Source organism: Podarcis tiliguerta (assembly GCF_965153285.1).
Source record: "Podarcis tiliguerta genome assembly, chromosome: 12".
NCBI lineage: Eukaryota > Metazoa > Chordata > Lepidosauria > Squamata > Lacertidae > Podarcis > Podarcis tiliguerta.
The window spans coordinates 34,322,900-34,338,063 of record NC_139545.1 but is presented as its reverse complement, the minus strand read 5'-3'; the positions used below and the strand labels follow the sequence as shown (position 1 = coordinate 34,338,063).

The 15,164-nt window shown below is 42.3% G+C and overlaps 1 long non-coding RNA gene across 1 annotated transcript in view; it reads right to left on the bottom strand.

Annotated features, from left to right (window-relative positions):
- Window positions 1-15,164, bottom strand: part of LOC310660774 — a 176,315-nt gene that overhangs the window by 158,468 nt on the left and 2,683 nt on the right. The window lies entirely within an intron of this gene.

The following is a 15,164-nucleotide window of genomic DNA, read 5'->3' as shown; positions in this document are numbered from 1 at the left end:
ACTGGAGCCCTGGGGAGAGATTTAACCGATCAACTGAGAAATAAGTACCAATAGCAAATGCTCTAAAGAAACAATAGATAAAGGTCATTGCTAAGGTTGCTTAAATGCATATCCTTCACTAACAGCGTGCTCCCAAGCAAATTGACTCAGAAGTACACTCCATTCTTTTCATTGGGGCTTATTCCCTAGTAAGTGTGTTTAGAATTGCAGCCTAACAGTATGATGCTAAACTTGATTTGTGTGTTAGGATTTAAATGCATCATAAGAGACTCCCTGTCTCCAGTTCTAGGTGCCCTCGATGTTAATTAAAAACATGATATGAGCATAATTATAAAGCCTGAACGGCAGAGTCCCCCTCTTTACCTCTCTCATCCTAGATAGGAAGCACGTTCAGCAGTATTCAATAAGCAAATCCCATTTCTCAATGCTATTACCATGCCAGCTCAAGATGGATTCACATTAGTGGCTTTCCCATTATTGGAGATCAGTGTGAAAACTACTTCTTCAGAGGACAACTTAGGGACTATTCATAGAGAGTGTGGAACACTTTTTGAGGCCTCTCTTAATCCCTCTTGTTACACTTTGCTCCCGTTTTAACCAATTCCAAATCTCATCTTTTTCTAACTATGCTATTCCCACGCAACAAGCAATTCCTAAATTTTGGAGCAGGGCCTGTGTGGCCAATGACAGTCTTGTAAGCATCACAAAAGCATCAATAGTGAGTTTTGGAAGAATTTCAGGGTGGTGTAGTAGTTACCAAGTGTCAAACAAGGGCCTGGGCAACTAGGATTCAAATCCCTACTCAGCCATGAAGCTCAATGGGGTATCCTTGGGCCAATCATTATCCTTCAGCCTCACCTAACCCACAGGGCTGTTGTAGGAATAAAATGAAGAGGGAGATAATTATCTACGTTACCTTGAGCTCCTTTGAAGAAAGGTGAGATATAAATGGAACAAAAATAGAAGTGTCATTGTCCAAATGTAGATTTTCCAGAGCCAGTGTAGCATAGTGGTGAGAGGATTAGGCTGGACTCTGGGAAACCAGGGTTCGAATCTCTATTCAGCTGTGAAGGTGACATTGGTATTAGGCAATTTTTTTCAGTATAAGCTACCAAAAAGAGATATTATGATAATAATATGGGGTGGGGGAGAACCATATAAACACTGCCTTGAGTTCCTTGGAGGAAAGGTGGGCTATATAGTTATGAATATATAAATAAAATATTGTTATGAGTTGTAGGGGGGACGCATCAGCTGTATGCCAAGACCCTTCTAATTCCTGGATCCAGCAAGTGTTAAAATCTAAGTAAGAATTCAAATTGCTGGAATGGCTAGGCTAGTAAGTATGGGTTGTTAAGGTAACAAAGGAAGTGGCTCTGTGCCCAGAAGGTCGGCGATTCAAATCCCCCGTGATGGGGTGAGCTCCTGTTACTTGGTCCCAGCTCCTGCCAACCTAGCAGTTCGAAAGCACGCCAAAAGTGCAAGTAGATAAATAGGTACTGCTCCAGCGGGAAGGTAAATGGCGTTTCTGTGCGCTGCTCTGGTTTCGGTGTTCCATCGCGCCAGAAGTGGCTTAGTCATGCTGGCCACATGACCCAGAAAAACTGCCTGCGGACAAATGCAGGCTCCCTTGGCCTGTAAAGTGAGATGAGCACCACAACCCCAGAGTCGTCTGCGACTCGACTTAACTGTCAGGGATCCTTTACCTTTACCTTTTTAAAGACACTACAGGCTCCGCTGTTACTCATTCCGAAGGAAACATGAACCCTGGGAAAGCTCCAACAACCCCTGGAATCTTGCACTGCTCGGATATTGGGGTGGTGACTGGAAGTTTCAGATACATGAGCTAAAGGTGGGAAATTTATTTTGGTGAGTACCTTCAGTAAAAAGGTGGCATTTACTTTCCTAATGGGCAATGTTATATTACCACAAACCTGATTTCTGGTGAGGTGACCATATGATTATTCCAAACTTCAAACCTTATTGACACAACTGCCATCTGACTGTCTAAAACTGGTCTCATGAATGGCCTCCAAATATCTCATGTTCTCTTTTAGTTTATCTTTCATTCACCTTCAGAATAGATGGAAACATATGCCCATCTTCGTATTTGTGCTTTACAATCTATCGTACAAATAGAACAATAAAGCTTTTCAGACCTAAAGTATCTGGCGGGTTGTTGAGCTATGTGCAACCTGTGCAGGAGTTATTTTCAAAAGGCTACCTCTTCACTGAGTCAAAGCACACCTGTTCTGCCGCTGGATCTCATAACAGCAAGCCGCGGCTATTCAAATTCACAGGGTGTTCATGTCAGTTTACAGGAACGTTTCTACACGAGCAGAGGGCAAAAATGAAATTAGCAGCAAGTCATTTTGCACCTACGAAGCAGCAACAAGGACAGCGTTAAATGAACAACTTAGGACTGTAGATTATAATCATCTGAAGGTGTTTGCTTTCTTTTCCAAAAAGCTTCTCCAGTGTTTTTGCAGTAGTATTAATATTGTAGTACCATTTAATGCTTTGTTCGGTTTTTTTCCCCTTTTGGTCCCATCAAGCCTTTGCACAGGCATGCATGCCGAGAATTTAAAGTGAGACTCGACTTTTCTTCTTATTAGAAACTTCCTCACTCTGAGCAGTGGGTGGCTGCCTTTAACAAAAGACGGAAATGAAAAGCACTTTGGGTGTTGAAGTACTACTAGCAAGACACCCGCTTTAATGTGGACTGGTTGAAGTATAAAACCTCTTAAAAGCCTCTAAGGATTGTGTTTTGTTGTGTGTTTGCTTTTTTTACTCATTTTATTAATCATGAATTTATGGGGGAGGGGGAATCTGAAGGGTTCTGTTTTGACAGCAAGCAAGAACAGAGAGTAACAGCAATTATTCAGTGCATCAAGCAAGCTCTTATGCAATTAGTCCTTATATTGAGGAGAAATAAACGTTAAATTGTAAATTACCTTACGATTAGTTACAGGGAATGACTAAAAAAAAGGAAAAGGAAAAAAGGCCAGTCTTCAGGGACTAAGAAAGCCTTCAATGGATTAGCGGGGCCAGTTAATTTCTGTTACGTATGAGCGGTCCCAACTGTCCTCTGAGACAAGTGTGTGGACAGAAATTATGTGTTAACAAAGCAATCACAAATGTAGGCAAAGGCAATTCCCATGATTACAGGGGCTTCCTTCCCCACTGCTACAACTGCAGAAATTGCTGCCAGCTGCATCCTCTATGCATCACTGTTAACTGGTTCCAAAGTTAAGCATCCATATGAAGCTCTGTATGAATCATGGGTGACTTTAGGGTGAGGTGTCATCAGCAGACTGACTCCATATTTATGCTACCAGGCACCTGGCATCTGCTAATTCTGTTCCCAAACTACTTTTTCAAGGTGTTAGTCAGATGAATGAGAGTGAATAGTTGGAAGCTGAATTTAGACACGCCAGAGGTGATGCTTCTGGGGTGCTCCTGGGCCTTGAAGAGGTTGGTGTTGCTTGGGATTCAGGAGGCCATGACTTTCAGTATAGAGAGAACTTCGCAGTGCTTTGTGGTCTGGTTGTTCATCTTCGAAAGGCCGGTAGCTGCAGTTGCTATCAGCTTAATACATGACGAAGGCTCCACCTTTTACTGGACAGAGATTATCTTGCTACCCTGATCTATGCTTGACTACAGTTTGTAACCTCCAGGCCTGACTACTGTACTGCACTCTATATGGGACTTCCTTTTATAGGCAACACAGATGTTTGAGCTAGTACAGAATATGGCTACTCATCTCCTTATGAAAGCAGCATATTCGGTCTGTGTTGCACTGGTTGCCAGTATGCTTTCGATCCCAATTCAAGGTGGATCTTTCATTGCTTGGGAGCCATGTGTCTTTGAGACCAGCTCTCCCTATAGCAGCCTGTTGCTTTCTTTTCATCAGGCCCTGCTTCCTATTCCAGCAGTACACAAAGCAAGAACTGGAGCTGTTACTTACAGCAGAGGTGGGGAACCTGCAGTTCTCCAGAGGTTGTTAGTCTACAGCTTTTGCCACCCCTGAAGATTGGCCATGCCTGTGGGTCTGATGGGAACTGGAATGAAACCACTTCTAGAATGCCATGAGTTGCCCATCCCTGCTTTATAGTGATCGCCCAAAGTTTGACTTCTTTCCACGTTTTAAGAAAGGGCTGCAGGGCATTTGTCCACTTTTGGTTGACTTTAGGATTTGCGGGGTAAGTGCCAAGTGAGTTGGGAAGTAATCCATAGAGACTGTTTTGTTATTGTTTCTCTATTTGCGGTGTTACTTATTTTTCTTCTTCTCTAAATGGCTTTGAGCTCCAGAAAAGTGGTGTTAAACTGTTATATAGATATTAAATCAGCGAGTGCTTGGTTCATACATTACACCTCCTCCGTTGGCCCCTCTCAACGTCCTTTTTACTGCGCGTCCATAATTATTTGTTCTCGTGATCCTATTGGGGCGGTCATATGTGATCCTGCTTTCAATAGAGTTTACACCTGCCAAAGTACCAGGGTGGTCACTCTGCTTTCTTGCCAGTCAGTGCATATTATGTAACTTCCCGCTGAACTCCTGCAACTTTTTATGCCAATGTTCTGCTTTGTTTTTGACCCACTTTTGTTGCATCATAGCCCCTCCAGACAGCAATAGCATGGTTGCAACAGGGAAGTATCTCAGAACAAGTGAAAGCAGAATAAATCTGACACACAGTTATTGAGGAGAAAAAATATTGCAGAATAAAGCACCAGACTGGAGGATGCCCTTTGTGATTCCATGCCTTGACATGGTCAAGATTGCCCATAGCACAGGACTTTCCAGGACATGGAGCTACAGGCAAAGAGCTAACTGTGAAGCTTTTGCATTAAACAGTTGGGTGCCTGAACAACAACAACAATCTCTGTATAAAGCACCTAACAATTCATAACCAGAATGTTAGTCACTAACAATAGCTACATTATGCTGGAGCTGCCAAGATGATTAATGCTGCGCTCATGGGAAAAGAAAGCAATCAGAGACCACAAGTGTATGTGAAAGACAGTGAGAAGTAGACAGCAGAGATCCATTTAACATACCTACAGCTAGCATAATTTTCAGTGGAAAAGGCAGCTTTTCAAGCAGAAAAGAAGTTCACACGTGTTGGCTATAGGAGTAAATCTACCCAGAGAACAGCATCTGAAACAATTTGCAGAGCCCAAGGCAGCTTTGTTGACCAATTCTGCCCAGTAATTCATTTGCATGTTCATCCATATGGAGAATGAAAGCATCACGGTGCAATTCTGACAATTTCTAGAGGCTATTTTATGCATGTCTACTAAGAATTAAGAACCATTAGAATCGCAGCTTAAGGGAGCCAGGGTGGTGGAGCAGGGTGGAACAGCGTTCCCCACAACCTGGTGCCATCAAAATGTTTTGTACCATCAGCTCCAGCCCCTATGGCCAATGATCAGGGATAAAGCAAACTGTAGTCCAAAAAATATCTGGAGGTTGCCAGGATGCAGAGGCCTGCATCAGAGTATTGGATTAGGACCGGGGAGACTGACAATCAACTCCCTACTTAGTCATAAATCTTACTGGCTGACACTGGGCAATTGTTATCTCTCAGTTTAACCTACCTCACAAGTTTGTTGTGGGGGATAAAACGGGTGAGGAAATAAAGTATGCAATGTATTTCCTTGGAAGAAAAATGGGATGTAAATGTAACATATAAACCAAGTATGATGTTAAGTGCGTACAGGCAACACCCCATTTACACATGTTCAAGGCATGCTCAACAACACATGTGTGCATTGCACCAAACCCAGAACTGACCCAAAAATGTTACAAATAGGCAGAACAGTGTTTGCAGGATTTTTCAATGGTGTTACAAATATACACGATTTCACTTAAATGTGCGGTGCCTTGGAACGTAACCCCCACATGAATTGGGAGTTGCCTGTGTAACCTTCCCAAATCCAGGAGCAGCAGGAATGCTTCTGTGACGTCCATACAGTGGAATTAGTAACACAGAAAGACTCAGTTGTTTTCCTCATTCATCTTAAGCTCAAGGCTCAAGGCAACTTCAAAACAGCCCCCCTGTCCAGTGCATTCTGCTGGCTACTGCAACTCCATTCCACAACCCTGTACCCTGTGGGAAGGATCCCAGGAAATCTGGGAAGGCAGGCTAAGAGTGCCTTGATTGTATCCTGAAAGGCAATATCTAAATGACTTATAGAACACTGATTTACAGGTGCTAAGGCACCTGAGAGCTTATCCTTGTAGAAGTGAATCAGTCTAAGGCTAAGCATTAGCCCATGTTCTCTTATCCTGTAATTTTTATAGGGATATAAGATCCCAGTTTATCTCCATGGTACTTTCACTACAACTGGGGAATTTGATATGACTTTTACATCTCAATTTTAAGTGCAGATTCCACCCACTAAGATCACAGAAAATACTACCAAGCTCTTTGCTTTAGCCATCAAAATTAGGTTAGTTATCAAAGGAACATGAGTTCTGACTTAATCAAAATTATCTGCATTTTTAACAAGTTCTTGTTGTTTATGGATTTTGTTATGCTTTAAAGTATTTGTGTGCATGTGCATTGTCCTCTCTTTTTTCCTACTGCATACCCCACCCCCGTGGTTGTTTTGCTATGTCTGCATTATACTTTGTATTTATTTGGTGTTTATTACCTGTACACCAAACAAACTGTAGTCCATTAAGATTGCTGGGAATTGCTCTGTGGAAGGTAAACTACACTTCCTAGGATTCCCAGTCATGTCCTTTAAGTGAGCTTTGGTGTGTACACACCCTAACTTATTGTAACAAATAAATGCAGTTCTGTTTCCCAACATTCTGCCAAAGGGTGGGTGGAAGATGGTACATGGTCTCCCTTATACTGTTTGCCAATGTTATTATCTGGCGCTGTTTTCCTCCCTTTGAGTTGTTTTGGAAAAAACCTGTACCAATGCAAAGTTTGACTGAGATGGGGGGGGGGGACCCTGTAAATAAAGCAGTCTGTTGTTGTTTTCTATTCAGAATTACATTACAAATATAAAGGAGGGCTGGGGGAATTTGGCTTTTGCATTCAGACAGAGCAAAAGGCAGGCGATTCATCCAGATAATATCTCCCTCGTTCCTCAACTTCAGCCAGCAGCTTGACCAGAGTGAGTCATATAGAGAATATGGGCTTTGTTAAATAATTAAACTGAAAACAGAAAAGCACAGAAAAGTTGCAAAATTGCCTCTGAGTTCTCAGATTGGCAGTGGAGGATTATCCACTCCACAACTCTTCAGGATATTTTTATTTTTATTTTCTATGAATTTATACACTGCCCTTTCTCGCGAAAGGAGCCCAGTGAAGCTAACAAATACAGCATAATAGGAATAGAATTCAGTAATAACAGAAAAGCTGGCTTAAAAAACATACAGAAAAAGCAGAATAAAACAGCAGTAAGGACAAAGGACAAATTCTACGCTCTACAGGATTAGAGAAAAGAGGAAGTTTTCGCAATGAGCTACAAAGTATCCAGTGTGGAAGGCAACTGAATGGATATCGGGAGGAAGTTCCATAGTCTAGACCAGGCAACCCCAGACTTGGCCCTCCAGATGTTTTAGGACTACAGTTCCCATCATCCCTGACCACTGGTCCTGTCAGCTAGGGATGATGGGAGTTGTAGTCCCAAAACATCTGGAGGGCCAAGTTTGGGGGTGCCTGGTCTAGGGGCTGCCACTGAGAATGCTCTGTCACCTGTCAGCACCTGAATAGTCAAAGCCACTGATGGTACAACAAGGAGGGCATCCCTGGCTGATCTTAATGGTCAGGTAGGATAATTCGTATTGGATAACGTTATGTTTTCATAGCATTGAGATGGGGACACCCAGTGGCTAGTCATTATCACAACAGAGGGCTGCATACATACCATATATTTAAAACACATGTCTTCCAAAGAATCCTGGGAACTGTGGTTTAAGGTTGCTGGGAACTGTAGTTCTGAGAGGTGTAAACTACAGTTCCCAGAACTCTTTGGGGTAAGATGTATGCTTCAAACGTCTGGTGTATACTTTGGCCTCTCGCACCACCAACACAAATAAGTTATATATTTATGGGATGCTGAAACTCCACTCACATACTATGTAAAAGAATTAAAGTTTACTATCTCTCCCCCATCTTCCCCCCACCTCTCTCCCCATATCTCTTTCCCCCAACCCCATGCTGCCTATAACAGTAATATCTCACGCTGAATGTAACTGACCTGTATGAAGGAATCTGCGATTTAAAAACAGAGATGCTGGTGCTGTATGTACTTTTGTTATCCAAGAAAATCTTTTAATAAAAAGTATGTATGCAGCCATATTTGATTCCATGTAAATGACCAGGTACAAACAGTTCAACTATCTGGCCATATCGACAGAATAAAACATCTTCCAGTGCTTTGTTGTGCTCTTCATGATAGTACTATGAAGCAGTGAGACAGTATAAGGAAATGCAGGTTTAATACTGAGGGCAATTTCCTAAAGAGGAATATATTTTCATGGTGGAGGGACTTCCCTAAGGGAAGCCTTGGTTCAAAACATATTCCAGCTCCTGTTGATTTGACTTTCACTCCAATTCAGGAGTTCAGGCCTCGCAACATCAAGAGACCTTCTGCATTCTACTCTGTCTGCATCTCATCCGTTCAGATTCAAATAAGCTTGTAGCAATGACAATGAAATATACTCAGAGTCGCAAAGTGATTTCATGCTCTTTATTCAGCTCATAGTGGTGAGGAGGAATGAATGAAAGTCCCCTCAAAGTACCTCAAAGAATGAAAGTCCCCTCAAAGCCTTATATACATTATTTACACAATGGGCTGCACCTGATTGGCTAATTCTGGAATTCTACTGTAAGCCAATCAGGTTGTGGATTCACTTCTATCTGGAACATGATTGGGTGGTTCCTGCCAACCAATCATACTGCTGCATTGTTCTAGGACCAATCAGACTGCTGCATTCTGAATCCTATTGTTCTAGGACCAATCAGACTGCTGCCTTTTGGATCCTATTGTTCTAGGACCAATCAGACTGTTGCAGTTTGGATCCTATTCAACTCAGTACATAACAGACAAGAAACAGCAGCTCCTTCCAGCACTGGCTATGGAAAGATGCCGCGGCTGCCACCAGAGAGGGAAGCTGAAGACACCAGCTATGTCTTCAGAGACATTAAGAACTGGGCATCTGATTTAGAAACTCTGATTTAGCCCAGGGTTAACCATTCCTAAATAAGACTGCTAGCAATTTACTGTGTACGCTTCTGTGCCTTTAACATGCCTGATGCACAAATTTGGCGAGTGAAGTTTTTTCCAATCATATCCCCTGATTATTGGTTATGTGTCAGGTGCTGCAGATATTTATTTATTGCATTTGTTGTCTACATTTCCTCCGTGGAGTTCAACGGGGCATATATGGGTTCTCTTCCTCCCTGTTTCATCCTCACAACAACCCTGTCAGGTAGGTTCGTCTGAGAGACAGTGACTGGCCCAAGGTCACCCAGCGAGCAAGGATTTGAATCTAGTCTCCCAGGCACTAGAGTCCAGTATTCTAACCCCTACACCGCACCGGCTCTCCTAGCAATATATCCCACTTTAATATAAAATAAAGGAGGGAAGCCACCTGGAGGTGGCTCAGTTGGCTAGAGTGTGGTGCTGGTAATGCCAAGGTCATGGGTTCGATCCCTGTATGGGCCAGCTGCATATTCCTACATCACAGGGGGTTGAACTAGATGCTCCTCTGCTTCCCTCCCAACTCTACAATTCTATGATTCTAAGCAATCCTACTGAAAAGAGCTGGTTAATGGGAGGGACACATTGCCCTGAAACGGAGCGAGAAACCCATTTACAGTATAATTCCACTGTAATATTGGTGAAGCGGTTCACCTGAGGCAAAGGAATTCATGCTACAACGGTTTTCATTTGCGGGAAGCTTTGCATTCCGTACTTTCACTTTTTCTTTTGGTTCCTTTTAATGACACCCAAGGCTCTCTTGCTGGTTAATTGGCTATGATTGCATAAACATTCTCTTACCTACAAACCCTCATTCCAGAATAATGAGTTAGTTAGAAAACACAGATCCTTTCATCTTCTTTCTATAGTATCCTACTTGGAAACATGTTTTTGAATATACTACATCTTTGATTGGAATAAGCATGGCATTTTTTATGGGGGTCAATGGATATGTGTCTGCATACACAGTATGGAGAGAGTGACCATATAGAAAAGGTTACATTCCGTTGTTTGTGCAAATCCCACAGCCTAGGCAGATAGATATGGGTTTTCTGTGTCTCTTGACTGCCACCTTCTGGTTAATTTCTGGAGGAAAGCATTCACACTACGGACCAATGCAAAAGTGCAACAAGATACAGAAGCAGCTTTGCAGAACTGGACTTCCACAAAGTGGAGTGTTTTTTAAAGTGCAAAAGAAAGAGAACATTCAAGAAAATTATTCTGCTTTCATTTGTTTTAAATGTTCAATTGGTTTAAAAGGGTGGCATCTGAGGTTCCTAATAAATAATAACAACGAAATACCGAGTGCTTTGAAATCTTTTTGAAACCCATTACCTTTAATAAAGGCAGTATGTATATTTTCCACCTCTTTTTTAAAAAATGTGTATCATAAATAAACATGTGGAAGGAGATCCCAACGGAAAAAGCAAGGAAGTACGGTACATAGGAGGGACTCTAATTTTACAACTGGGAGTCTTTCAACATGGAAATGTTTTATAATATCATAGCATCATACAGTTGGAAGGGACCACAAGAGTCATCTAGTCCAACCCCCTGCAATGCAGGAATATTTTGTCCAACATGGGGCTCAAATCCGCAACCCTGAGATTAAGAGTCTCATACTCTACCAACTGAGCTACCCCAACAGACGCCTTTACAGGGTCCCCCACTCTCTCAACAGGAGGAAGTTCCAAAATCAACCTTTACATTAAGTTGAGTACAAAGCTCCTGGTCAAACTTACTCTGTGATGAAGTGGGAGGGGAGATCCAGACTAGGACCATAGCATGGGGCAGCAGGTGCTTTAAAGCAGCTTTCCAGCTCTTTCTTCCCCAATGCATCTCAATCACTCCCTTCTGTTGAGATCATAGCTAAGTGGGCCACAGGACTGTCATGCATCCCCTCAGCTAGCCTGCTGCCCTTGGGTCCACTGAAGGGCACTATGCCATTGCCAGCATTGAAATAAGATGCCACTACCAGTCCAGTTATGCTTCTGTAAATGGAATGAGAGGAGGTGCCATCTTGTCATTTGCTTTAAGCAGCAAAATAGCTTGGGCCCCTGGGCCAGCCCTGCTTCTCACCAAGCAGAAAGGGACAGTGCACTCAGGACAGAAGGGTAGTAGAGCTGACAGAAAGAAAAGCATCCTGCTTCTCAACAAAGAATAAGGCTATATCTACACTGTCAGGAATCTGACAGGAAAATTCTTCATTGCTAAGCCAACATAGACATCTGCTGGCCTGACATGTAAATTTTTAATAAATGCACTATTGTGAAATAATTTTAAGCTATCATAAATAGATAGATAGATACTGATAGATAGATAGATATTCTTCGTTTGCTTCACACAATAGTTCAGAAGGGGAGAAAAGAGAGACTGCTGGATGATTTAACTATGAGATATTTCATTACAGTAACTGTTGCTACTGAATTGCAGTGATTTTTGAACATTGTGGTGACAGCTTTGAAGCTGGTAGTGTCTCTATCAAAAAAAAGCTTGACTGCTGATAGCTGTTTGTCCACTGTAGGGCTTCTTCAGGTCATTTAGTCACATGACAAAAACATAATATAGGAAGGATTTATATCTGTGTTTGGATAAGTTGGAAGGGGGAGGTAATTCCACACAGCAGAAAATGGACAATTGACCAAGCTCAGAAATAAAACTAATTCCAAAGCACGGAAATGTTCCTGCAAAATGCTAAACTACAGATTTCCTTGACACAACAACTTACTGAAAAGCAGCCTAGGAGCCTGCAATCAAGAGCAAAAGAGCCATTATGGAGGGCTATTATTTAGGTCAGGCATGTCCAAAGTCCAGCCCAGAGGCCACTTGCTGCCCCTGGGCTGGTTTCAAATGGCAATTTTGAAAAAGCAATCTCTTGCGGCCCCCGAGCACCTGCCCACCAAAGCCATTTCCTTTTCAATGCTTCTAGGCTTATAGAGTGGCACACAAATTACGGACACCGGGACCAGGGTGGTACAAGTGGGAGCAGTTCTTGAGGTATTGGGTCCTGAGCCACATAAGACTTTAAAAGTAAAAAACCAGCACTTTGAATTGAACCCAGAAGCCAGCTGGTAGTCTGTGCAGTCATGCCAGAATTTGTGCTAGAATTGAAGAGTTGGAAGGGACCACAAGAGTTATCTTGTCCCACCACCTGCAATGCAGGGACCTTTCAGCCAACATGGGGCTCAAACCCACAACCCTGAGATTAAGAGTCTCATGCTCTTCTGTCTGTGCTATCCCTCTGACCTGCTTTGTGTTATATGTTTGGACCATGTTGCCCCAGTAAGCAATCTGGCCACTCAATTCTGTACCATCTGCAGTTTCCAAATCATCTTCAGAGGCAGCCCTGTGTATAAGACATTGCAGTAATCCAACCTAGAGGTTAGCAGACTGTAAACAGCCTGGCCCTGAGTGGTAGATGTAGCATTCTAATGAAAAATAAAAAGAAATCTGGCATGCATGAAGTCTGTTCATCCATGGCTAAAAGCTAACCTAGAGAGAGAAATATTAGAAATGAAAATTAAGATTATTATTATTATTATTATTATTTAAATGCCAAGTGAGATTATTTTAGAGGCTGCAGGGTCTCAGCTTTCTGTTTATTTTATCTGTTTCCATTTTGCTGTACTTCTCTGGCAAATCACCTAATCATATGGTGTCAGTTCTATCCCTGCTTTGCATTTCTGGAACTTTACAAGTAGGAGGAATAATAAATAGCAAATACGGAATAATCAGCTTCAGACATGCTATTCTAGACAATCATTTGTTCAACAGATCATGAAAATTCCTAGGAGCTTCAAACGTTTTTGCAAAACAATGTTTTCCTAAACAATGAATAATATACCAATTTCCTTGCTCCTAGAAACAAACAGCAAATTAAGTGGTTGGGTTGTTTTAGCATTTAGCCTGTTTTGGTTACTATAATTGTTTCCTTGCAGAAGAATTACAAGTGATTGAAATGTCAGACACTACGTGCAAGTAATAATGCCATTACTAGTCATCCATAATAAATGTACCACTGTAAGCATTATGTAGTCCAATGAAATATATAATAGAACTAATCTAAAGGCAGATGACTCGGAAGCATATACTTCATCAAGCCAACCAAAATTACCACACTGTTCTATAATGCTTTTATTTAATCTTACAATTTGATTTAAAAAAAAAAATATTTTAAAGATGCTCGAGTGTGGCAAAAAGAGAGTTGTGGAGAATGTGCACATTCTCCACACAGAAGCCACAACCTCTCACATACCCTTGATTTGATCCTGGAATGTCCCGCTTTTCTTTAGGATGTCCCTTTTTCCATCAAAGAAATGTTGGAGGGTACGAAGTTATGCAATCCCTGAGCCAAGGAGATAAGTAACTATACAACCTTAGAAGACATCTGAAGGCAGCCCTGTTAATGTTTATTTTTTTTTAATATGTTGCAAGCCACCCAGAGTGGCTGGGGCAATCCAGTCAGATGGGAGGGGTATAAATGTTGTTGTTGTTGCTGCTGCTGCTGCTGTTGTTGCTGTTGTTGGATAAGGTGTCCCTATTTTCATCGGAGAAATGTTGTAGGCTATGTTATCCACTGGGACAGAGCTGCAACACAAGCCTCATGGTAGCTGCAAAGCTTAGAAGGGTGAGGTGGTAGGGGAGGTCAGGGGTGAATAGGTCCACCAGCAGAGTCAAGCCAGCATTCCCTGTGGCATATCTGTGCAGTCCTGACCACCCACTGCCTGACTCCTACCCCCCTCCCTTCTGATAAGCAGGAGTGGCTCTGCCACTGGAAGTCTAGCATTGCTGCTCTGTCCTGTAAGTGAGCGGAGAGGACTGAAAGGGAATACAGTGGAACCTCGGGTTACAAACACCTTGGGTTACAAACACTTCGGGTTACAGACTCCACTAACCCAGAAGTAGTACCTCGGGTTAAGAACTTTACCTTCAGATGAGAACAGAAATTGCATGGCGGCAGCAGGAGGCCCCATTAGCTAAAGTGGTACCTCAGGTTAAGAACGGTTTCAGGTTAAGAACGGATCTCCAGAAGTTCATAACCAGAGGTACCACTGTATACTGTATATTTGGCAATCTTCTTAGTCTGTTCTCGTAAGCCTCTGGCACATGAAGAAGGCCACTGGGAAAATCAGGCCATGGAAATGCCATCTGTGGAAAGCCAACCATGTGAATTCTGCATGCTGCACGCTGAAGTCAACTCAGATTGGTTCTTGACGGTGGCACCAGATGGGAAAATTGCAGTTGCAACCAAAGGTCCAGTTAGGCCATCTACACGCTGTCCAGCTTAAAACACAGCTAAATCCTTCTTTTTCTCAAATCCAACAGAAGCTGGTTTGGTAGGAAACCCATTGAAACATAGTATGTCATAAGAAACAACAGGATAAAAAGTATTTTAAGTATTGAAATGAAATTAGGAAATTGATGTGACATTGAGCAGCGAACAAGGGAGGGGAGAGAAACATCAACGTTCTGGAGTGGGAAGTCAACTTTTAAATTTGTATTAAATTTGAATTAATTTGATGTTAATTTATTAATTTTTTTGAAAAGCAATAAAAATTAATTAGAAAAGAAACAAACAGCAGGATAAACATGGGTTGTGGGCAGCTAATGGTGTGTGTACATCGCTTCCCTAACCAGCAGGGGGCGTGTACTAGATGCAGAGTAAATGAGTGTGTACACCATGGGTAGGCAAACTAAGGCCTGGGGGCTGGATCCAGCCCCATCACCTTCTAAATCCAGCCTGCGGATGGTCTGGGAATCAGTGTGTTTTTACATGAGTAGAATGTGTCCTTTTATTTAAAATGCATCTCTGGGTTATTTATGGGGCACAGGAATTCGCTCATTATAATTTTTTTCAAAATATAGTCCGGCCCCCCAAGGTCTGAGGGAGAGTGGACCGGACCCCTGCTGAAAAAGTTTGCTGACCCCTGCTGTGCACA